Here is a 19531-nt window from a genome sequence, read left to right as displayed (position 1 = left end):
AAATGTGCTTTACACAATTGATGTATGTATGGATTGTGATAAGAGTTGTATGAGCCCCTAATCAAACTATTTTTTTTAAAGAAAAAAAATTGATAAAACTAAAAAAAAAAAAAAGAGGTGTTCTATGCTGTACAGCTTTGGGTATTAATTTAGGTACTAATGGAAGGGTGAGGCTCAAACAATTGCAATGTCCAGGACTGGGGAGCATTTGGATACGTCCTCAGTCTCATGTGTGCACCACTTTGTGGCCAGAACTAGTGATCCTGCTGCAGTCATTTAAGCTCTCTGTCCACGTTTGGAAATGGGGTTATTTCCATTTGTCACCCTGTGGCTCAGAGGAATGACGATAGGGTTAATTGCCTGATGCGTACTTGGGCTCCGAGCCATAGCCCAGGACGAACTGAACTCTTACAGAATGAATGATTTGGCAGAGTGGTATTTTTTTTGACAGAAATGGTGGAATATTCCCATGAGATGTTCTGAGCTCAGCTGCCTGGTGTCATTGTAGTAGTGGTCACCTCCAGCTGTCAGGATTCTCTGCTGTACTGAAACCGCACAGCTCCAGCAGAGAGCGACTCTTTAGTAGACGTGAGGGACGCCTGGGTTGTCTGGGATTGTTTTCACTGTATACAGATAAGAATCCCTAATTCAAAATAAGAATCTTCAAAATTTGATTTTGAAAGCAGCTGCTTATCAAAAAGATTGAAAGAACTGGACCCAATTCAGGAAACTTTTCAACTTAATTGCAACCTAGCATTCAATTCAAATGAAGGTCATCTACTGGATGCCACCAAGAACAAAATAAATGGTAAAGATTTTAAAAATAACGAATTACAAAGAAAGATGGATGAGAGGATGCTCAAAACAAAGAGCATGCAGGGAGAAATCTCAACTGTAGCTATGACTGATGACAAAAAACAAAATGCATGGCATGTGTTAGTCTTGGTAGACTAGAGAAACCAATTCACGGACACTCAAATGTGTGTAAGAGAGAGTTTTACATAAAGGGTAATTGTACATTGAGAAAGCATCCCAACCCAGTCCAGATCAAGTCCATAAGTCTGATATTAGCCTATATGTCCGATACCAATCTATGAAGTCTTCCTCAGACTCACGAAACACATGCAGTGTTGCTGAATTCAGGAAGATCACAGACCAGTGGGTGCAAAGTCAGTGGCAGTAGAAGCATCTCAGCCAGGCGTCCTCAAACTACAGCCCGTGGGCCACATGTGGCCCGCTGAGGACATTTATCCGGCCCGCCGGGTGTGTTTGCCTCATATGTCTTTTACTCCAAAATAAGATATGTGCAGTGTGCATAGGAATTTGTTCATAGTTTTTTTTTAAAGCTATAGTCCAGCTCTCCAACGAGTCTGAGGGACAGTGAACTGGCCCCCTGGTTAAAAAGTTTGAGGACCCCTGACTGGCAGGGTTCACCATGTGGCTCCTCCAGTTCCTAGGGCTACATCAGGGTAGGTCCATGTGGCTTCTCCTCAGGGTTGTCTCACAGGAAGTGAGCAGAGGGAGAAGTTTTTTCTGCCTCCAAGGAGGAAATACAGGAGTTCCCAGAATTCTCAGGAGGCCATGGCCACACAGAGGCCTCCTTGGTTATATCTTGATTGATAGGCCAGACTCCACCCCTTCCCTCGTAATCCCCTCAAATTGACACCAGATTATGTAACCACCACATGGTGAGTCAATCTCAATTCAGCAACCCCATATGTGTTAAGGTAGAGCCCTGCGTCATACTGCTTTCTTGGCTGCAAACTCTAAAGAAGCAGAGCACCCGGCCTTTCTTCCACGGTGCTGCTGGGTTGGTTTGAACTGCCATCCACTAGGTTAGTAATCTAGTGTAAATCATTTGCATTACCCAGAAACCAGAGGCACCAAAGAAAGTATACCATACAGCCAAACCAACTGCTGTTGAGTAGACGCTAAGGAATGCATGTCAGAGTAGAGCTGTGCCCCCTGGCGTCTGCAGGAACAGATTCTTTGGAATTCGATCACCATGCTTTTCTTCTGAGGTTTCTCTGGATGGACTTGAACCATCGAACTTTCTTAAGCAGCAGAGCTTGGTAACTGCTTGCACCACAGCAGGACCCAAAAGGAAGCATACGTACTGCCGTCTATTTGGTGCTGACTCATAGCAACCCTATAGGACAGGGCAGAAGTGCACCTCTGGGTCTGTGAGAGTGTAACTCTTTATCGGAATAGAAAGCCTCTTCTCTCTCCTGAGGAGTGACTGGTGGCTTCCAACTGCCGACTAGTGCTGACTTGCTTACTTACCCACATATAACCACTATGCCATCAGGGATCCCCCAAAAGAACAGAGACTTTGTTTGTTTGTCTTTTGTAAAGAAGAACACATCTGCTTAACCCACATCTGTAAATTCGCTCCCTTTTTAAGGCCTGCTAATACAAGTTCCCAGCCTATGCCAACAAACCAAACCAATTCAGAACAGCATCCAGGGGCAATCCTGATACTGTCAATAGATGAAATGATCCAACTCACTCATCTAAGCAGGTGCTCACGCCATCGAAGGGGCAGTCAGAGCTCATGGCAGCCTTGCCTCTCTAGGCCTGGGAAAGGAACTAATCGTTGTGAAACAACAAGTAAACAAGGTTCAGCAGGAACCAAGGTTGAAATTCAGGATTAAAATCATTTATAGAAAAAGTTTAAGAGAGAGAGAAAGAGTAGAGAAAGAATGAAATGGGGAAAGGCAGGCTGTAGGTGGTGCAGATCGCATACAGTTAAAGAACTACAACTCTACACCGGGAAGGGACGGCTTTTCGGTGTGCTGGTGTGGTTCCAACCATTGCCAGCAAGGCTATGATGGAATCCAGCAACTCTGGATCGAAGAGACTTGGTTTGAAGATTGGCTGTGTTTTATCAGACCTGTCGTTTCTTTCCCTTAAGCATGCAGAATGCGTTTCCATATCAAAGAAAGAATACTGGGGTCAGTTCCTTAGCATGAAGGGAAGGGGGGACAGCATCCTGCCAGAAGTACATGCATGTTCAAGCTTCATCTTTCTGGGGGAAGGTTTGGGGCCGAAAGCTGCTAGAGGCTGAGTGAGAACCTTGCTTGGATCTTCCCTTCCAAATCTCCCTGAAGTGTTTTGCTTTTGGCCTCAGTCCTCCTTGACCCCATCTAGGAAAGTCATTATTTGGTTGACAATCCCTAGGTGGTATAAATGGTTAAGCTCTTGACTCTTAGCCGACAGATTGGCATTCTGAACCCACCTAGAGGAGCCTTTGAAGAAAGGCCTGGTAATCTGCTTCAACATGGTCTTAAAGACCCTGTGGAGCAGTTAACTGGATAGCAACTAACATCATCTCATTGACAGACACATGCTCTCCCGTTAACATTGGGTAGCCTCATTCTCACTGTCCTTTTTGAAACTATCCGCCAACGTTAACTTGTCATTTAATCTTCCCGTTAACTCTTGTCAAGTTAAGCTCACCTAGATAATTCTTCCAAAGAGCAAAATGCTCAAGCGGACATACTTATCTAATTAAGCTAAACTATTGTTTGGTTCAAACAAAATTTCAGGGGACAGTTTTATTTAAAGGCTTAAGTGTGAATAAGTCCATCACAGCTTCTGAAAAGTAGGAGAAATTAAGTAGCTGATGCACAGTTGTAGATGCGAGATCCTGAGCTTACTGTTCAGTGGGGTGATCTGAATGCTGTAGGACCCTGCAGGGAAAGTGCTTCAGGAGGAGTGGACAATAGCAATGGTCTTGAGATGAGTTCAGTGTAGAGGTTCCAAAGACCAGCTAGCTCATCAGACTTAGGTGCACAAAGTATTTTCTGTTATATGTGTTTTTTGAGGAAGGAGCACAAATAGGTTGGCCAATCTCAAAAAACTCCCATTTTAATTATTGAGAATATTTAATAGTGCATGAAATAGCATTTGAACAACTTTTTGTTCAAAAGTTTAGGTTCCATAAAACAAAAATGATAAGGATTGTCTTCTTAAGACAGTCTTGTTAAGTTAGTTGTTTTATACTTTGATCAGAATAAAGTGTGTCTGGGTGCAAAAAATCTTTTGAAAAAAACAGACAAACAAACAAACAAAAAAACATTGGGTAGCTTTTGAAAGATATTCCTTTCACTAAGGAACAGTGGGATTTGTGTAAGGAGAAAAATTACTGAAGAACATGCAGATAAAACCATACTATGATATGTTCCTTTGTCCAAACTTTGATAAGGTCATGGAAGGCACATATTATTGAGAAAGAATGTATAAAGGAGACTAAACCAGTTGCTATCACATCAGCGCTAACTCAAGGTGAGTCCATTTGTGTCACAATAGAGCTGTGCCTCCCAGAGCTCTCCAATAGCTTTTGGAGAAGTTAATTGCCAGATCTTTCTTCTGAGACACATCCCAGGGGACTCGAACCTCCAACTGTTGGCTTAATAACTCAGCATATTAACCATTTTCAATACCTAAGGTCTTCTTAAGGGAAAGCGGACGTTATGAACAATGTCATTTCATGTAGAAAGGCTCACTCGATTTTACTGGAATCTAGAGCACTGGTAGGAGTCCTGTGGTGTAGTAGGTTATGTGGTGGGCTGCTAACTGCAGGGTCAGAAGTTTGAGACTACCAGCTACTCCTTAAGTGTAAGATGAGGCTTTCTACTCCCACAAAGAGTAATATTCTCTCTCTCTCTCTGTTTCTTTTTTTTTTTTTTTTAGAATTTGTACATCTGAAAGTGTTTTATTTTGTCTTAATATTTGAATGAGAGTTTGGTTGTACATGGAATTAGAAACACAGAAGTATTTTTCCTCAGTTCTTTAAAGATAACTCCATTGTTTCCAAAGAAACTGAGAATGAGTTGTGTCAGTATGATTATACTTCCTAATATGTAGGTGTTCTGAATTTTTTTCTCTCCTTGATTTTCCGATGGTTCATTTAGGCCTGATATAACTGCAAAATGTCTCATTGTTGTGTTTGTTGTCGTGTTTGTTGCTTGATGGTACTTTTCAACAAAGGATGTAAATCTTTACCAGAATACTTATTTTTCTTTCTTTCTGCTCTTATACTACACAAAGTATTGCTTCTCCTAAAATTTCTGTGTGTTTCATATTGGAATTTATCTTTGATGTATTTTGTCATTGTGGCTAGCCCTCTTGAATTTTTGTTGTATGTTTTTTGTTTTGGGGTATATGAAACCCAGGGTTGATGAACCTATTGAGATAACAAGTAGAATAAGAGTTCCAGGGGAGTAGAGAGTGAGCAGGGTTGAAAGGGAGCTGATATCAGGAGTTCAAGAGGGAAGAGAATGTTTTGAAACAGATGGTGGTAGCTATTGTACAATACTGCTCGGTGGGATTGAACTATGGAGTAGTGATAGCTCTCAATAACACGGTGTGGGGTGGAGGGGAAGAGTTACAGCCTTGGAAACCCACAGGAGCAGCTCTTCCCTGCCCCAAGGGTCGAGATGAGTGGTAGTCAACCCTGTGGCAGCGAGAGCAATGGTGCTGGTGCTGGTGCTGGTGCTGAGCTGCTCTGCCGGGACTTGTTTAGGCAGAGTTGATGGATAGCTTCCCTACCTACACTTTGGGGTCCATGGAAGGAAGGGTGGAGTAGGTAGACAGCAGTTTGACATTTCTCCAGCTCTCTGCACCCCACATCTTTCCTGAGACAGTCAGGTGATTCTTTAGGGAAGGAAGGCCCACGGCTGGAAACGCTGGCAGAAGGACCGGCAAAGAGAGTAGTGCTCCCTCTGGTTAGGGGGTGCTCTTCATGCCTGCTTGCAAAGGCAGCGACACGGGAAGACAGCAGTTCTCCTACGTGCCCTCTTAAACTGATGGTCCGTTTGAACACAGCTTCAGGGAGACCACTCTATGTAGCGTCCTCCCAGTGTGCCTGGTCTGCAGGCAGCCGTTTCCTAGGCTTTCTCCTCATCCAAAGACGTCTTTCCTTCTTCGATTCCTCTCGCCTGTTCTCCACGTTCCCACTTCCTGTAATCAACCTCTCAGTTGCTCCAGCTCACAGGAATCACTGTATTCTTTCACCTCCTGAGAACTCACCTGGCACTTGGCCTTTGTGCTGGCATCTATCTGCTTATCTGTCCTCCTGGGCTGGGTCTTGCGTGGAATTGGTAGCTCTCACTTGTGTTGGGAGTTGGTGATTCAGCCAGATTTATGCAGTCCCATGCCCCCCAAAACAAAATGCTGCCAGGTCCGGCACATTCCTCAAACTGGATTTTGGATTAGACCCTGTGATCCAAAGAGTTTCCTACGACAGACTTTTCCGAAATAGGTTGCCACACCTTACTTCCAAGACACTTCTGAGTGGATTTGAACCTCCAACCTTGCCATTAGCAGCTAAGCACTCCAAGCAATAGATTAACTCACTTCCATCAAGTCCATTCTGACCCACGGTGACCTTATAGAACTGCCGCTGTGGGTTTCAGAGACTGCAACTCTTTGCGAGAGTAGAAAGTCTCATCTTCCCCCACTGGAGCAGCTGGTGTTTTTTTAACTGCTAATCTTGTGGTTAGCAGTTCACCTTGTAACCCACTACATTGCCCGGGCTCCTTATCCAACAGACTGAGGCCTCTTTATTCTGTCACACCTCCAATCCTGCAACCACGAGCATCTTCCAGGAAGCACCCTCCCGGAGGTCAAGTAAGTACCTTCCCTGATGCGTCTGGTCATAATTGGGTCACTACGAATCACAGTCAACTCAATGGCAATGAGAGTTTTTGAGTTACTGGGCAGTAACTTTGGTTAGTAAACTCTCTTTACTGGAAAAGCAGCATCAGGCCCAGGAGGATAAGTAGTAAAGGGAAACAATGAACTTATGCAGCGCAGTCATGAACTAGAAACTAAAAGGAGGGATTTGAACAGGAAACCATGACCTTGATTGATGGTACTCTTTCCAAAGGGAAAGTCCAAGGTCGTCTTCAGAATTGGACCGTGCAGGGCCCACAGGAACCCCGCCAACACAGAACATTCCACACCAGGCCCGCTGGCTGCAGAGCTGAACATCTGTTTTGATAATGTCCCCGTGCAACCAGCCCAGCTCTGGGAAAGCACGCAGACTGGTTAGCATAAGACCGAACTCGATGGTTATGAAAACACTCTGGATGTTGTAGCAATACTTGTATCAGCAAATTGCAAGCATCAACAATCTTCTGGGCTACTCGTTTAAAAACCAAAATGGGCTGGAAATGAGCCTAATAATAATAGCATCATTAATAATGGTTTGCACGAAAGAAATCTGTTAGAGCCCTATTGTTGGTATAACGATGGGGATTGTTTCCCATAGAAAAGGACAATAAAAATTAAGAACATCTGTGTACTATGTAAGATCTCCAGTAACTCAGAATAATAGAATTAAGATGTTAACTGCTCCCTTTCCGTCGGTTCTGATTCAAGGCCACCTCACACACCCGCACAGTGTTGCCTGACCTGTGTCACCTGCAACGTCACTAGCAGTGTGTAGCCACGGCGGGTTTTGAGTGCAGGCTGGCCTCGGGACTCATTTGGCAGCACACTATGGTGGACAGTGTTTTGTTGGACTCCACAAGCTTTTCAACGGCTAATTTTTTTAGAAGTAAATTCCACGACTAGCTTTCTAGTTTTCCTGGTCTAGAAGCTCTGCCGGAGCCTGCCCACCCTGGGTGAGGGGTTTGAAATAATAGTGGACTCGCTTCTAGCATCACGGAAAGCACAGAGTCCACCACAGTGTGACAACTTGATGGCCAAGTGGAGGAGAATTATCATACGGAAATAAAAAATTCAGCTGCCTGAATCTCCTCGTGTCATTCAAAATATGACGGAGTCGATTCATGGAAAACTAGACTTTGTGATTAAACACGCTGCGGTGCACCAGGGACAGGTGCAGTCAGGTAACTTGAACTAGAATTTAGAACATACGATGCCCTCCACCACCAGAGGGCATTTATCTTTTTCTAGCTTGTTGGCAAGTGTATACACTCCCAAAGGACAAAAACAGGCCAGGTCAGAGCACAGGAAGGGGAATTAATTTACAAAATTCCCATTCCCTCATGGCCTCCCATTCTAGAGGGGTTTTCTTCGGTTGAGAGAAGCATGCTAGGAACACGTCAACCAACTGAGGGAAATCGGTAACTCCTTGTGGTGCAACATTTGAAGGTCTGAGTCCGCCCAAGATGCCTCAGAAGAAAGAACTGGCATTCAACTTCCACTGAAAACCCAAGGGAGCACAGTGTCTCCCTGCAACAGAGGCGGGCACCTCCACTTGAGCTGCCTTAAGGTGCAGCTGGCTTTAGCTCTTTCTGATTCTTCCCAGTGGAGCAGACGGTTCTAGGAAAACAGTGCTTAGAAGCTAGAAAGAGGGAGAAGAAGGGCTATCAGGAACAGGGGTGCCTCTTGCTTGAATTTGGATTCACACTGATTTACAACGGGAAAAGCTCAGGCTTCATCAGAAACCCAAGGCCTGGGAAAGCTACCAGAGAGATTTTGACAGCGTCCAGAATCCACCAGGAAAGGTGTCCCACCCAGCCCATTCGTGTATCAAGTTTAGAAAGCCAGGCCTTGGAAGGAAGCCCCAGCCAAAAGTTTACTCTTAAAAAAGGAAGGCTTTGCCACGCCCCCTTATCACGCTCAGTGCCAGAGACTGTGAAGCAGAAAGGCAGCGCCATTAAGAAATACAGGCTATTAGGTCACCTGCCTGATGGAACAAATTCAAATTTCAAGTCAATAAACATTTTTGTTTTCTTCGATGACCAGAACCAATCGTTGCTCCGGCTACCCCTGCCAAAGCTATGTGGTGTTGTTGCAAGCAGCTGTCGATCGAGTTCGTTCGGACACCTGGCAATGGGTGCAGAGTAGAACTGTACCTTAGGGTTTTCAAGGCTGTGAATTTCAGGTCAGTCAAATGCTTACCCAATTTCCATCACGCACTATTAACGATTTACTCCTATTTTCCGAGGCTTCCTTTTCCCAGTAGAAATGATCAGAACATTATAAGAGAGAGGGGGAACCAATCGCAATGATTGATGTACAACCCACCCACCAGGGGGACAAACAACAGAAACGTGGGTGAAGGGAGCGAGCGAGTTGATGGTGTAAAATGTGAAAATAAAAATAATTTCTAAATTATCAAGAGTTCACTAGGGTGAGGTGTGGGGAGAGAGGGGGGTAAAAGAGGAGCTGATACCAAAGGGCTCAAGTAGAAAGAAAATGTTTTGGAAATGTTGATGGCAACATATGTACAAATGGGACGGATAGAATTGATGTACGGATTATTATAAGCGCTCTAAGACTCCCCAATAAAATGATTTATTAAAATAAATAAAAAATCAAAGAAAAATTTAAAAAATGAAATGATAAGAAAATGGACTGGTTTAGTTGTCTAACTCTGGTGGTATAATGGGTTACACTAACCTCAAGGTCAGCAGTTCAAGACCACCAGCTTCTTCATCATGCAGGAGCATGATGAGGTTTTCTGCTCTAGTAAAGACTGATAGTCTGGGAGGCCCACGAGAGCAGTTCTACTCTGTCTTATAGGATCACTAGGAGTTGGAATTTCCTTGAGAGCAGTGAGATTTTCCATCTATTCATGACCCAGTTATTTTGTTGTTGTTGTTGTTGCAAAAATGAGATCCTAAAACAGATATTCTTTTACATACGTATTACATTCAACAGATCATTGAATTTTTTAAATGAAATTGACCTCATTTTTTAAACCATTAACACCAACTCGTGACTTCATGTGTATCAGTAGAGTTTAAAACGGCTGCGCTGTTTAAGCATTTGTTCAGAAACCTAAGAGGCCTTTCTTCCCAGGAGGCTTTGGGTGGATTTGAACCAGCAACCTTTCAGTTAGTAGCCAAATGCATTAGATTTTGCACCACTCAAGGACTCCTTTTGAACAGTGACATAGCATTCTATTCTATAGGTGTTCCATAACTTTTCTGAGTGCCCTACTGATGGACATTTACATTGTTTCCATTTTTTTTTCTATTTCAAAAAACTACAACAATGAACTTGTCATGAGAAGAAATTGTTATTAATGGGTATGATGTTAAGGATCAGTTCCTATCACCTCACTACTACCATCAGTGGTTAATGTCTCCTCTAGGAAACTCCCTAAACCCATGAATGTGGAGTCAATTTCTGACCCATAGCTACCATATAGGACTGGGTGGGACCACCCCAAGGGCTTCTAAAGTTATAAATCTTTATGGAAGGGTCTTCAACATCTTTCTCCCGGGGAGTGGTTCCAACCACTAACTTTTGGTTAGCAGCCAAAGCCCATCGCCACCGCGTTACTGCAACTCCAGAGCTCTGAGAACGACTTTGTCCAAAGTAGAGAATTAGGATCAATACAACCATTTCTGCCTTCCTGGTGTTTACTCTCCATGGGGCAGAACTGGGGTAGGAAGCTAAATTAATACAAGCTAAATGAATACAAGAACAAAATTACTTAAGTATAATAAACAACAAAAACTCACGGTGAGAGTCCAATGCAAATAGGGTTTCTGGGCTGTAAGTTTTCAGAGGAGCAGACAGCCTCAACTTTCTGCTGCCGAGCTGCTGGTGGGTTTGACTTGCCAACCTTGCCGCTAGCAGCTCAGTGCCCAGCCCGCAGTGCCTTCCGGGCTCCTACACGTTGCACAAATCACACACCTGCTCAGAGAGCAGAAGGAAGGCGTTACCAATGTTGACAGTGGGATTCGGGACAATCTCCCTCATTTGACTTTAACGATGCAGGGCTGATGGTGAAATGGGTTAGGCCTTGGGCTCCGACATGGTTAGCGATTCAAACCCGCCAGCTGTTTCAAAGGAGAAAGATGAGGCGTTCTCTTCCCATAAATAACGTACAGGCTTGAAAACCCCAGGGAGCAGCTTTACTTCAACCTGTACGGTAGCTCTGAGTGAAAAGAGCACTGGGTTTTGTTGGCTTGAGTTAGTTTGGGTTTACGAATCTTAAAGTTGCCAGTTTGGATCCACTTAGTGGTATCTAAGAAGAAAAGCCTGACAATCTGTTTGTTTGTTTGTTTTTAAATAATAAACGTGTGTTCCGAGCCCGGAGCACACACTCCGCACTGTCAGCACTAACCGCCGGGGAGAAAGGCACCTGGCAGTCTGCTTCCATAAAGATGACAGCCCAGCAAGCTCTATGAAGTAGTTCTACTTTGCCGCCATGGGTAAGAGTCACTCTGAGAGTGATGGATTTGACGTTCTGATTTGATGCAGGGATCTGCCTGACCACATCTGAGGTGAGGACACTGGACTCCTTCGGTTCACCAGGTAACACCAGTGTGAAGGGTGTTGCAATGTTTGCTCACTGGATTTCCATGAACATATCTCGTGTCAAAGAGGCCTGGGAATGCTTTGTCCTCCTTCCAGTCTTGCTTTGCTGGGTTTAGTCTACAACTTGGTCAAATAACCTGAAAATGCATTACAAACAGCACCTGGCACTGTTTCGATGCCTTTTCTGGGTAAAGGTTTAAACTGGAAACGAAGCACCTCTGAGGCTAGAGAATTATTCTTATAACATCTGGCGCTGCTCTCCAGAGAAAGTCATCTTATGACTTTCAACAGTGTGTTCCGTGGAGACAACCTGAGCAACAACTCACCTGTGATAACAAATCTCTGTAAGTCGGAGCTTCCCAGCAATCAGGTAAATATGCTGAAAGGAGAGTTTTTATTTCTAAGCAATCTTAATTAGCAGGTCTTTTTTCTTACAACATCTTCAAAGTGCTTTGAGCTCCTACCCAGATGAAAGGTCCAGGGTGAGTACAAATTATTATTAGCCTCACACAACACACACACTAAATGCAGGAAAAGTGCAAACAGTTGAACTCTGCAGCCTGCCTTGCCCTTGAGACACTTTGATCTGCCTAAAGAGCCTTCAATTACTCCATATCCTCTCTAAATGCACGCATCAAAGCATTCTCGTGCATAGCCTTGTAAATCCAGCTGTTTATTCCAAAACAGTGCCTCTTAATTAACCTTAGTTTCCTTTCTCCTTTGTTAGGAACTGCTGATTTAGCATTTTGTGTTGTTTTGTTTTTGGTTTTTTTCTCTTGGGGTGAGATAAATGCAAACTTGGCTTTGGAATTGAACCCAGCTTCCACCCACCCTCCTATCAGGGATTGCATGGCATAAAGATGCGGATTAATCCAGACTTTTCATGACCTGAAGACTTTTTAATGACCTCAGTGCAATGCGATCGAGTCCAGTCATCTCAGCCCTTCTGTGAATCTTCGTGGGAGCAGTCAGCCCCACCTTTCTCCTGTGGAGCAGCGGTAGAGTTTGAACCCTTGGCCTTGTGGTTCACAGCCCAATACCTAGTCTACAGGCTCAAAGGAGCCCTGGTGGTGCAATAGTTAAGGGTATAGTTGTCAATGGCAAATGCAACGACTGGAAACCACAGTGGACTCTGAGGGGGAGGGGAGAGACTTGGTGTTCTGCTGTGGTAAAGATTGCAACTTAGGCAAACCTATGGGACAGTTCCACTTTGTCCTGTAGGTCACAATAGGTCACAATCAATCTGATGGCACACAACATCGCAACTATACCAGTCAGTGTTAATATTCACTGCTTATAACAATTCTCATCATTGACCCGAATACCTCTGGGATATACTTCTACCTTAAGTCGGAGGTGAAGTTTATCATCCTTTGGTAGAGATAAACAGACTGAGGTTCACAAAGGTTAAACAACAAGCCCACAATCACATAGTCAATAAGTAGTGGAGCGGATGGGGCAGTGTCTGTCTCCAAGCTCATTCCTTTTGCGGTGGTCACGTTGCGTTTTAACAGTGATTATCTCTAAGTGCAGAGATCAGGTCGGGAAGACTCCTCTCAACAGTTTGCACTTGGAGCCCAAATCAGGCGCCATTGAGTTGATTTGGACGCATGCTGACTCCATCTGCACAGAGCAGAATGGCTGTGGCCTTTGAGAAATAGATCGCCAGGCTTCCTTCCAACGTGTGTCTGGGTGAGTTCCAACCTCCAACCTTTCGGTTAGTAGTTGTGTGCTGAACCATTGGTGTAACACAGGGATTCCCTTTGAAACAAACTAACTACAAAAGTCCAATAAAGTTGATAAAGAAGGAAAAATAGATCCTTTGTTTGTGGAGAGGACAATGTCAAATAAATATAACATGCCATGAACCAAGAGATGGCAAAGCTACCTTGAAATATTATATTCCTTCAGTTTACTGGCTTCAAGTTTTGCTTCAAGGATGGCGATTCTTTGTCCCTGAATTGGCTCTGTTGAGAAAGAGAAACATAGAGCTGAATGTTAAATAAATCTGCATTGCTTGTCATTCTTCTTTTACCGTCAGATGATGAAGAAGAAGAATGACTACCTTGTTGTGGGTGAATATTGACTAAATCTAAGTCTTAAGTTGTTCAAGCCCCCAGGGCCCCATAGGAGAAGAGGAGCAGACAGCGTCTGTAACGGTCTTGCAACCCTGTGGGGCAGCTCTTCGTTAGGGTCACTATGGGTCACAACTGACTTGCTGGCAAAAGGTTTCGCTTGGGGGTTAAGCTAGTGCTTACCCATCACATTATAACGACCCGTGAACAATAAGCATATTTTTTTTTCTGACGTCATTCCAGAGAAAGAAATCAACACATTCCACGAGACACCAAGGCCCAGTCTCTTTCTGACCAGGGTTTAGTTTGGACACGTCTGGAATGCAAGAGGGAGAAGCCCTTTGAAAGTACGGGCGCGTGGGTGTTTCCAGCTGAGGGGAGCATTTGATCTTTTCTTAGGAAATAAGCTCCTGAACTACAAAGGAAGGCGGCCAGCCCCCACAGAAGTATGAGCCCCTCAACAGGAAGCCTGGGGCACCAACCATAAAAAAGCACAGAACTAGCTGTGATGCTGTAGGTATTATGATGTCTGGGAAGCATGAAGAATCTTTATTTCTGGCCACTGAGCGTTGCATTTATTTATTATTTCTACTTCTGGGAGCAAACTAGGCTGTATTTGGAGCACTTTCATTTGTTCAACCGAGGGAAATATAATTACTCAAGACATAAAAGATATTCAATAAACATCTTGGTGAGGTAGGCATTGATCTAAATTTAAAAGTAAAGAAGTATAGTTTATGATATATTTTTAAAATTAGGCTCAGGAACAATGCCCTTTTGGGATTAATATCAAGAACTTAATCTTTTAAAGACCCTACAGTCTTCATAACAATTATCAAGTTATGATAAGCTTTCACACCAAATAGATCAAGCATAAAAAAATGAATTCATAAAGCTATTTGAAAAAAACACATAATACTTTCTTTATAATCTTACAGTGATGAAGAACTTTCTACTCTTATTTAAAAGCCAGAAGTCATAAAAGGACAGGTAATTAAGTTGTGATAAAATTATGAACATGTCTGTCAAAGACAAAGAAGCAAGCAACACAAAACATGCGCATAATAGGAACAAATCAAAGATTAACAACAAATGGGGGGAAAGTTTGAAACTCCTATCCAACTGAACAGAGAATCTGCCAGTACTAAAGAGCTTTTTATCAATCAATAAGAAATCAATCAACAACTCACAGAAAAGTAGGCAAATAGCGTGAACTGAAAATTCACAGAAAAGGAAATGCACGTGGCTCGTAAAGTTAAGACAAGATGCTCAACTTAATTCATAATTAGAGAAATATAACATATAAATATACCAAGTCTTTCCCCCACCCTTTGGCCAGCAGAATGATAAAAATCTGATCACAAACTGAAATCAAGATGAGGGTGTGTGCATTGTGGGTGGGAGAGTAACTTGGTACGATGCCCATAGAGGTCAATTTGGTAATACTGTATATGGAAAAAGCAACAAGCTGCCATATGCAGATGACACTATTTTGCTTGCTGAAAGGGAAAAAGACACAAAACCTCACTGAGGAAGAGCAACACTACAGCTTTCAGTACGGATTTCAATTCAGTGTGAAGAAAACCAAAACCCACACAACTAGCCCGATAGACAATATCATGCTAAATGGATAAAAGGCTAAAGTTGTCAAAGGTCTTGTTTTTACATGGCTCCACAATCAATGACCATGGAAACAGCAGTCAAGAAGCCAAAGACTATATCGCACTGGCCTGCAAACGGCCGCTTTTTAATATATTGAAGAGCAAGGATGCCACTTCGAAGACACGAAGGTGTGCTTGCCTCAAGCCATGTTTTCTTCGATTGCCTCATATGTACGTGCAATCTGGATAAGACATAAAAGGATAACTAAAGAGGAATTAATGCCTTTGAATTATGGTGCTGATGAATATTTTTCCCGAGGAAGGGCATCATGCTCAGTAAAGCAGAGAAGCGAAAGGAGGAAGACCCTCAATAAGATGGTTGCAAAAATAAGCTCAAACATAAGGATTATAGGGGTGGCACAAGATAAGGCAGTATTAAATTCTGTTGCACAGACCCTTGCTATGAGTTGGAACCAACTAGATGGCACCTAATAGCATCAATCAATTCATTATCATATGAATCTACTTATTCAAAAAGAGGGAGAGGCAATGGCTTCACTGGTAGTAGAAAACCAAAGTAAATCATCATGGAGACTCCACAAAATTCCTAGAGGAGGTAGCTTAGACTCAGATTTTCCAGACGGGATAGGATCCAGCCTTTGAGGACAAGGGTTTAGAATGATGTGAGAAGTCTAAGCCTTAATGGCCTATAAGGTCCCGACACAGAGCTTTTGACATTCCACAGGGCAAGTCCAATGAGCCTAGTGTTTAATTTTTCCATATGGATCAGGGTAATCCAGCTATGACGTAGCATTATAGTGAGACTACAAAATGGTAGGAGACTCAGGGACTACCTGGATGTGTCCTTCATGGAAATTGGTGTACCAGGGCCTTTCATGGTCATGAGACGCATCCAGACCAAGGTGATCAGAGGGCCCCAGAACCAACCCTATAAACTTTTCTAATCTGCAATCATGCATGTGTATCTTAATCATGATCCTTCCCTGGGTCTGTAGCTCTGCCTGCAATAGTGATGGATCTGCTGTTAATCATGGTGCTGTGTGATTTCTTTTGTTTTTAATGTTCCATAATTAGAAATGTGGCTTTGAGTTCTCGGACACCATTATGGCCTCATGCTGATGGTATCTCAGCTGGATAGTGTTTCTTTATCTTGTCTTTGCTCTGTTTATAGGGACCCTTAATGAAGGGCTATAAAATGACAATAATAAAAAAGAATGGTGACAGATATCAGTTCATCATGTTATTACAAAGACATTTATTAAAAGTTTTTTTATAAATAAACACAAGACACTATTGTGAACAAAGGGACAAAAAGTCTTATCATCATGGTGTGGGGCACACGTGGAAGAGAAAACATAATACATAAAAATATTAAGTAACTTATATAGCATGTTAGACACACCGTACTCACTGCCATCGAGTCAATTCATAACAACCCTGTGAGACAGAGCAGTACTATCCCTTTGGGTTTCCAAGACTATAAACGTTTATGAGAATAGAAAACCTCATCTTTCTCCCACGGAGCAGCGAGTGGGTTTGAACTGCCAACCCTATGGTTAGAAGTTCCAAACCAAAGCAAACTCGCTGCCATTGAGTCAATAAAAAGTTCGGTCTTTCTCCCTCTGGCAAGCAGCCCAACGTGTAACCATTACACCACCGGGACTCCTTCCTTTAAATAGATATAAACCTAACTCACTGCCATCCAGCCACTGCTGACTCATAACGACCCCCTTGGGAGTGCCCAAGCCTGTAATTCTTTATGGGAGTAGAAAGCCCAGTCTTTCTCTCTCGGAACCACTGGTGGTTTTGAACTGTGGACCATGCAGATCCCAGGCCAACTGGGAACCATTATGCCAGGAGGGCTCCTTCCTTTCACTAGCTGTGGAGGAAAATAGATAGTAGAAGGGGTTAAGGAGCTATTTGCAGGTGCTCAGAGTTTAAGTAAAATACTAAGGAGGGTTGTACAAGGAAGAAAATTATAAAGACGTGGGCTGGAACAGGACAAAAACATTTTAGGCAGAGGTAACCACAAATGCAAATGCCCTGAGGCCTTTGTACATGGCCTCTTCAAGGATCAGCAAGCAGTCAGGAAGGATGGCTGGGAGCAAAGTAAGGAGGAGGTAGTGAGATCACAGGGGTCATCAGAAGTGGGCGAGGAGAGAGGATCGCGGAGAGTCACCACGGATGCTGATTAGGTTAGACATTAACAAAGAGCGACATGGCAAAGATCACTCAAGGTCTTTAACTCAAATGACTGGGAGGAGGCACTATCATTCCCTGAGACTGGAGGGCATGCTTATATCAGAGAGGACCTGGGCAGAGAGAAAGAGGTTCACTGAAGGTCCAGTGGGGCCCCAGAAGTTAGAGCTGGTACTTCAGGAAACAGGCCAGGATAGATAGCCAGGTATCTATCTAGTCTGATAGATAGAAAACTGTTGAATTACCAGTAGAGAGAGAAGCAGTCAAGCTTTGGGAGTGAATGAGTGGTAGACCAAAGAGCCCTACTGATAAACAGTTTGTGAATCAACCAAATACAACCCTTAAGGAACTGTGTTAGTTAGGGTCTTAATCCATGGCTACCATCTCAGAGATGAGGATTATTGTGAGACTGCACAGGGAGTTAGAGAACACTTTCAGATAGCAAACAGCTAGTACGCATCAAGGGCATTGGCAGGTCATCAGGATACGTTGAAATTTTTATGTCTAAGCTGATCTTCTGACAAACTGTGATAAGTTTGTGTGTGTGTGTGTGTGTGTGTGTGTGTGTGTGTGCGCGCAAAACATTGCACCTGTAAGAAGATATGGGTGGAGTTCAGCCTGTTAATCAGGTCGAAGCCTGGTGACCTCCCTTGCAGGTGTGACTGAGATGTACAGTGTTCTGGAGACTGGCCTCTTGCTCTGCCTTCACCTTCCTGCTTTCTGGCCATCTTGAGTGCTGCTGGAGCCCTGTCATGTTTTCCATCCACCTTAGGTCCGCACGATCTTCCTGCATTCTGTACCACTGCAGGTGGCTGCATGATTCTAAAGAGGGATTTTTGGACTTGAGTTGGACTGGGATATTTTCTTGATATGTATTTTTTTCTTGCTATAAAACTCTTTCTTACGCATATATGAATGTCCCTGGGTTGGTTTCCATAGCTTGGCCCAATGCACCAGCAAGAGCATAATGATAGACAACAGGTTTCAGCAGAGCTTCCAGACTAAGATCAGACAACAAAGAAGGACTTGACTCCCTACGTCAGAGGAAGAAGCTGCTGCAAACCTTCTGTATCGCTTCAAAACATTTTCAAACGCGGACAGCCTAAACAAAGGAAGCAACCATTGTAGGAGCTACTGCCCTAAGATAGGCCCTTCGGACCAAGGGAAGTTGAAGAGGAGCTGAGTCCTTGGAGGGGAGTCACTCGCCCAGGGTGAGGTGATTCAAGTAAAGTCTATGGGAGCAGAGCTTTCAGTATCTTCATTTGTTGATGGGCCATGACTCAAGGTAAAGAAAAACAGCTGCAAAACTTTCCTAATGATTGGAATTTTTAATGTGTGACGTATGAACTTAAGAAAACTAGAAGTGGTCAAAATGACATGGCATGCATAAAGATTAGTATCCTAGGCATTGGTGAACTGAAATTGACTGGGCTTGGCCATTTTGAATCAGAAAATTATGTGATTTACTATACCGGGAATAACAATCAAGAGGAATGCCATGGCATTCATTGTCAGAAAGGATCTTGTTAAATTCATCATGAAGTACAATGCTATATCTGTGATCGGATTATATCTATTCGCTTTGAAGGAAATATAATCAAGACAACTATTATTCAACTTTATGTACCAACCCCCAAAAATCTAGTGATGAAGGAATTTAAGAATTCCAAGGACTTCAGTCAGAAATTGATTAAACATGCAATCAAGATGCATTAATAGATATTGGTGATTGGAATGCAAACGTTGGAATCAAAGAGGAAGCAGCAGTGGTTGGAATATATGGTGAGGTGTTTGGCTGAGTGAGTTGAAAAAGGTTCTGGGAAGAATCAGCTTGTGCAGGGGGTGGGGGAGTGCTCTGAAATGGCCCAGGCCACTGATCAACAGTGAAGGGGAACGAGGAATAGGAACAACCAGCCACTGTTGACGATCTTTCCCTTGAAAACAGAAAATCTGGTGCACGTAGCCTTTGTACTGCTTCTCTGGGAACTCAGGGTTCTCTGCTGTTGGGGTTTCTCTGGTATTTGAGGATATCTTCCCTCGTTTGTTATCCAGTGGGCATATTCAAGAATCGCTCCATTTTCTTTATTTTTGTACTCTTTGTTTTTAGCTTCCCCTCTCCTCTACCAACTTCCCCAAGAAATTACTAATATACTTAGTGTCTCTATAGATTACCCTATCCTGTATTTCATATAAAGAAACTCATACAACCACTGCACCACTGCCACCCACCAACAACAATAAAAAATAGCAGGAAAACCTCAATCCAAATGAAAGCAGAAAATGACAAAAGCTAGAACAAATGAAAAATGTTCTAAAGGAAAACAAATTATAAGATGTTAAAAATTAAACTATGTCTGCATCAATTCAGTTTCTGAGGTGCTCTAT

Source organism: Echinops telfairi, unplaced genomic scaffold (assembly GCF_000313985.2).
Source record: "Echinops telfairi isolate 266 unplaced genomic scaffold, ASM31398v2 ScPeMD7_24;HRSCAF=84, whole genome shotgun sequence".
NCBI lineage: Eukaryota > Metazoa > Chordata > Mammalia > Afrosoricida > Tenrecidae > Echinops > Echinops telfairi.
This window is presented reverse-complemented; position numbering follows the sequence as displayed.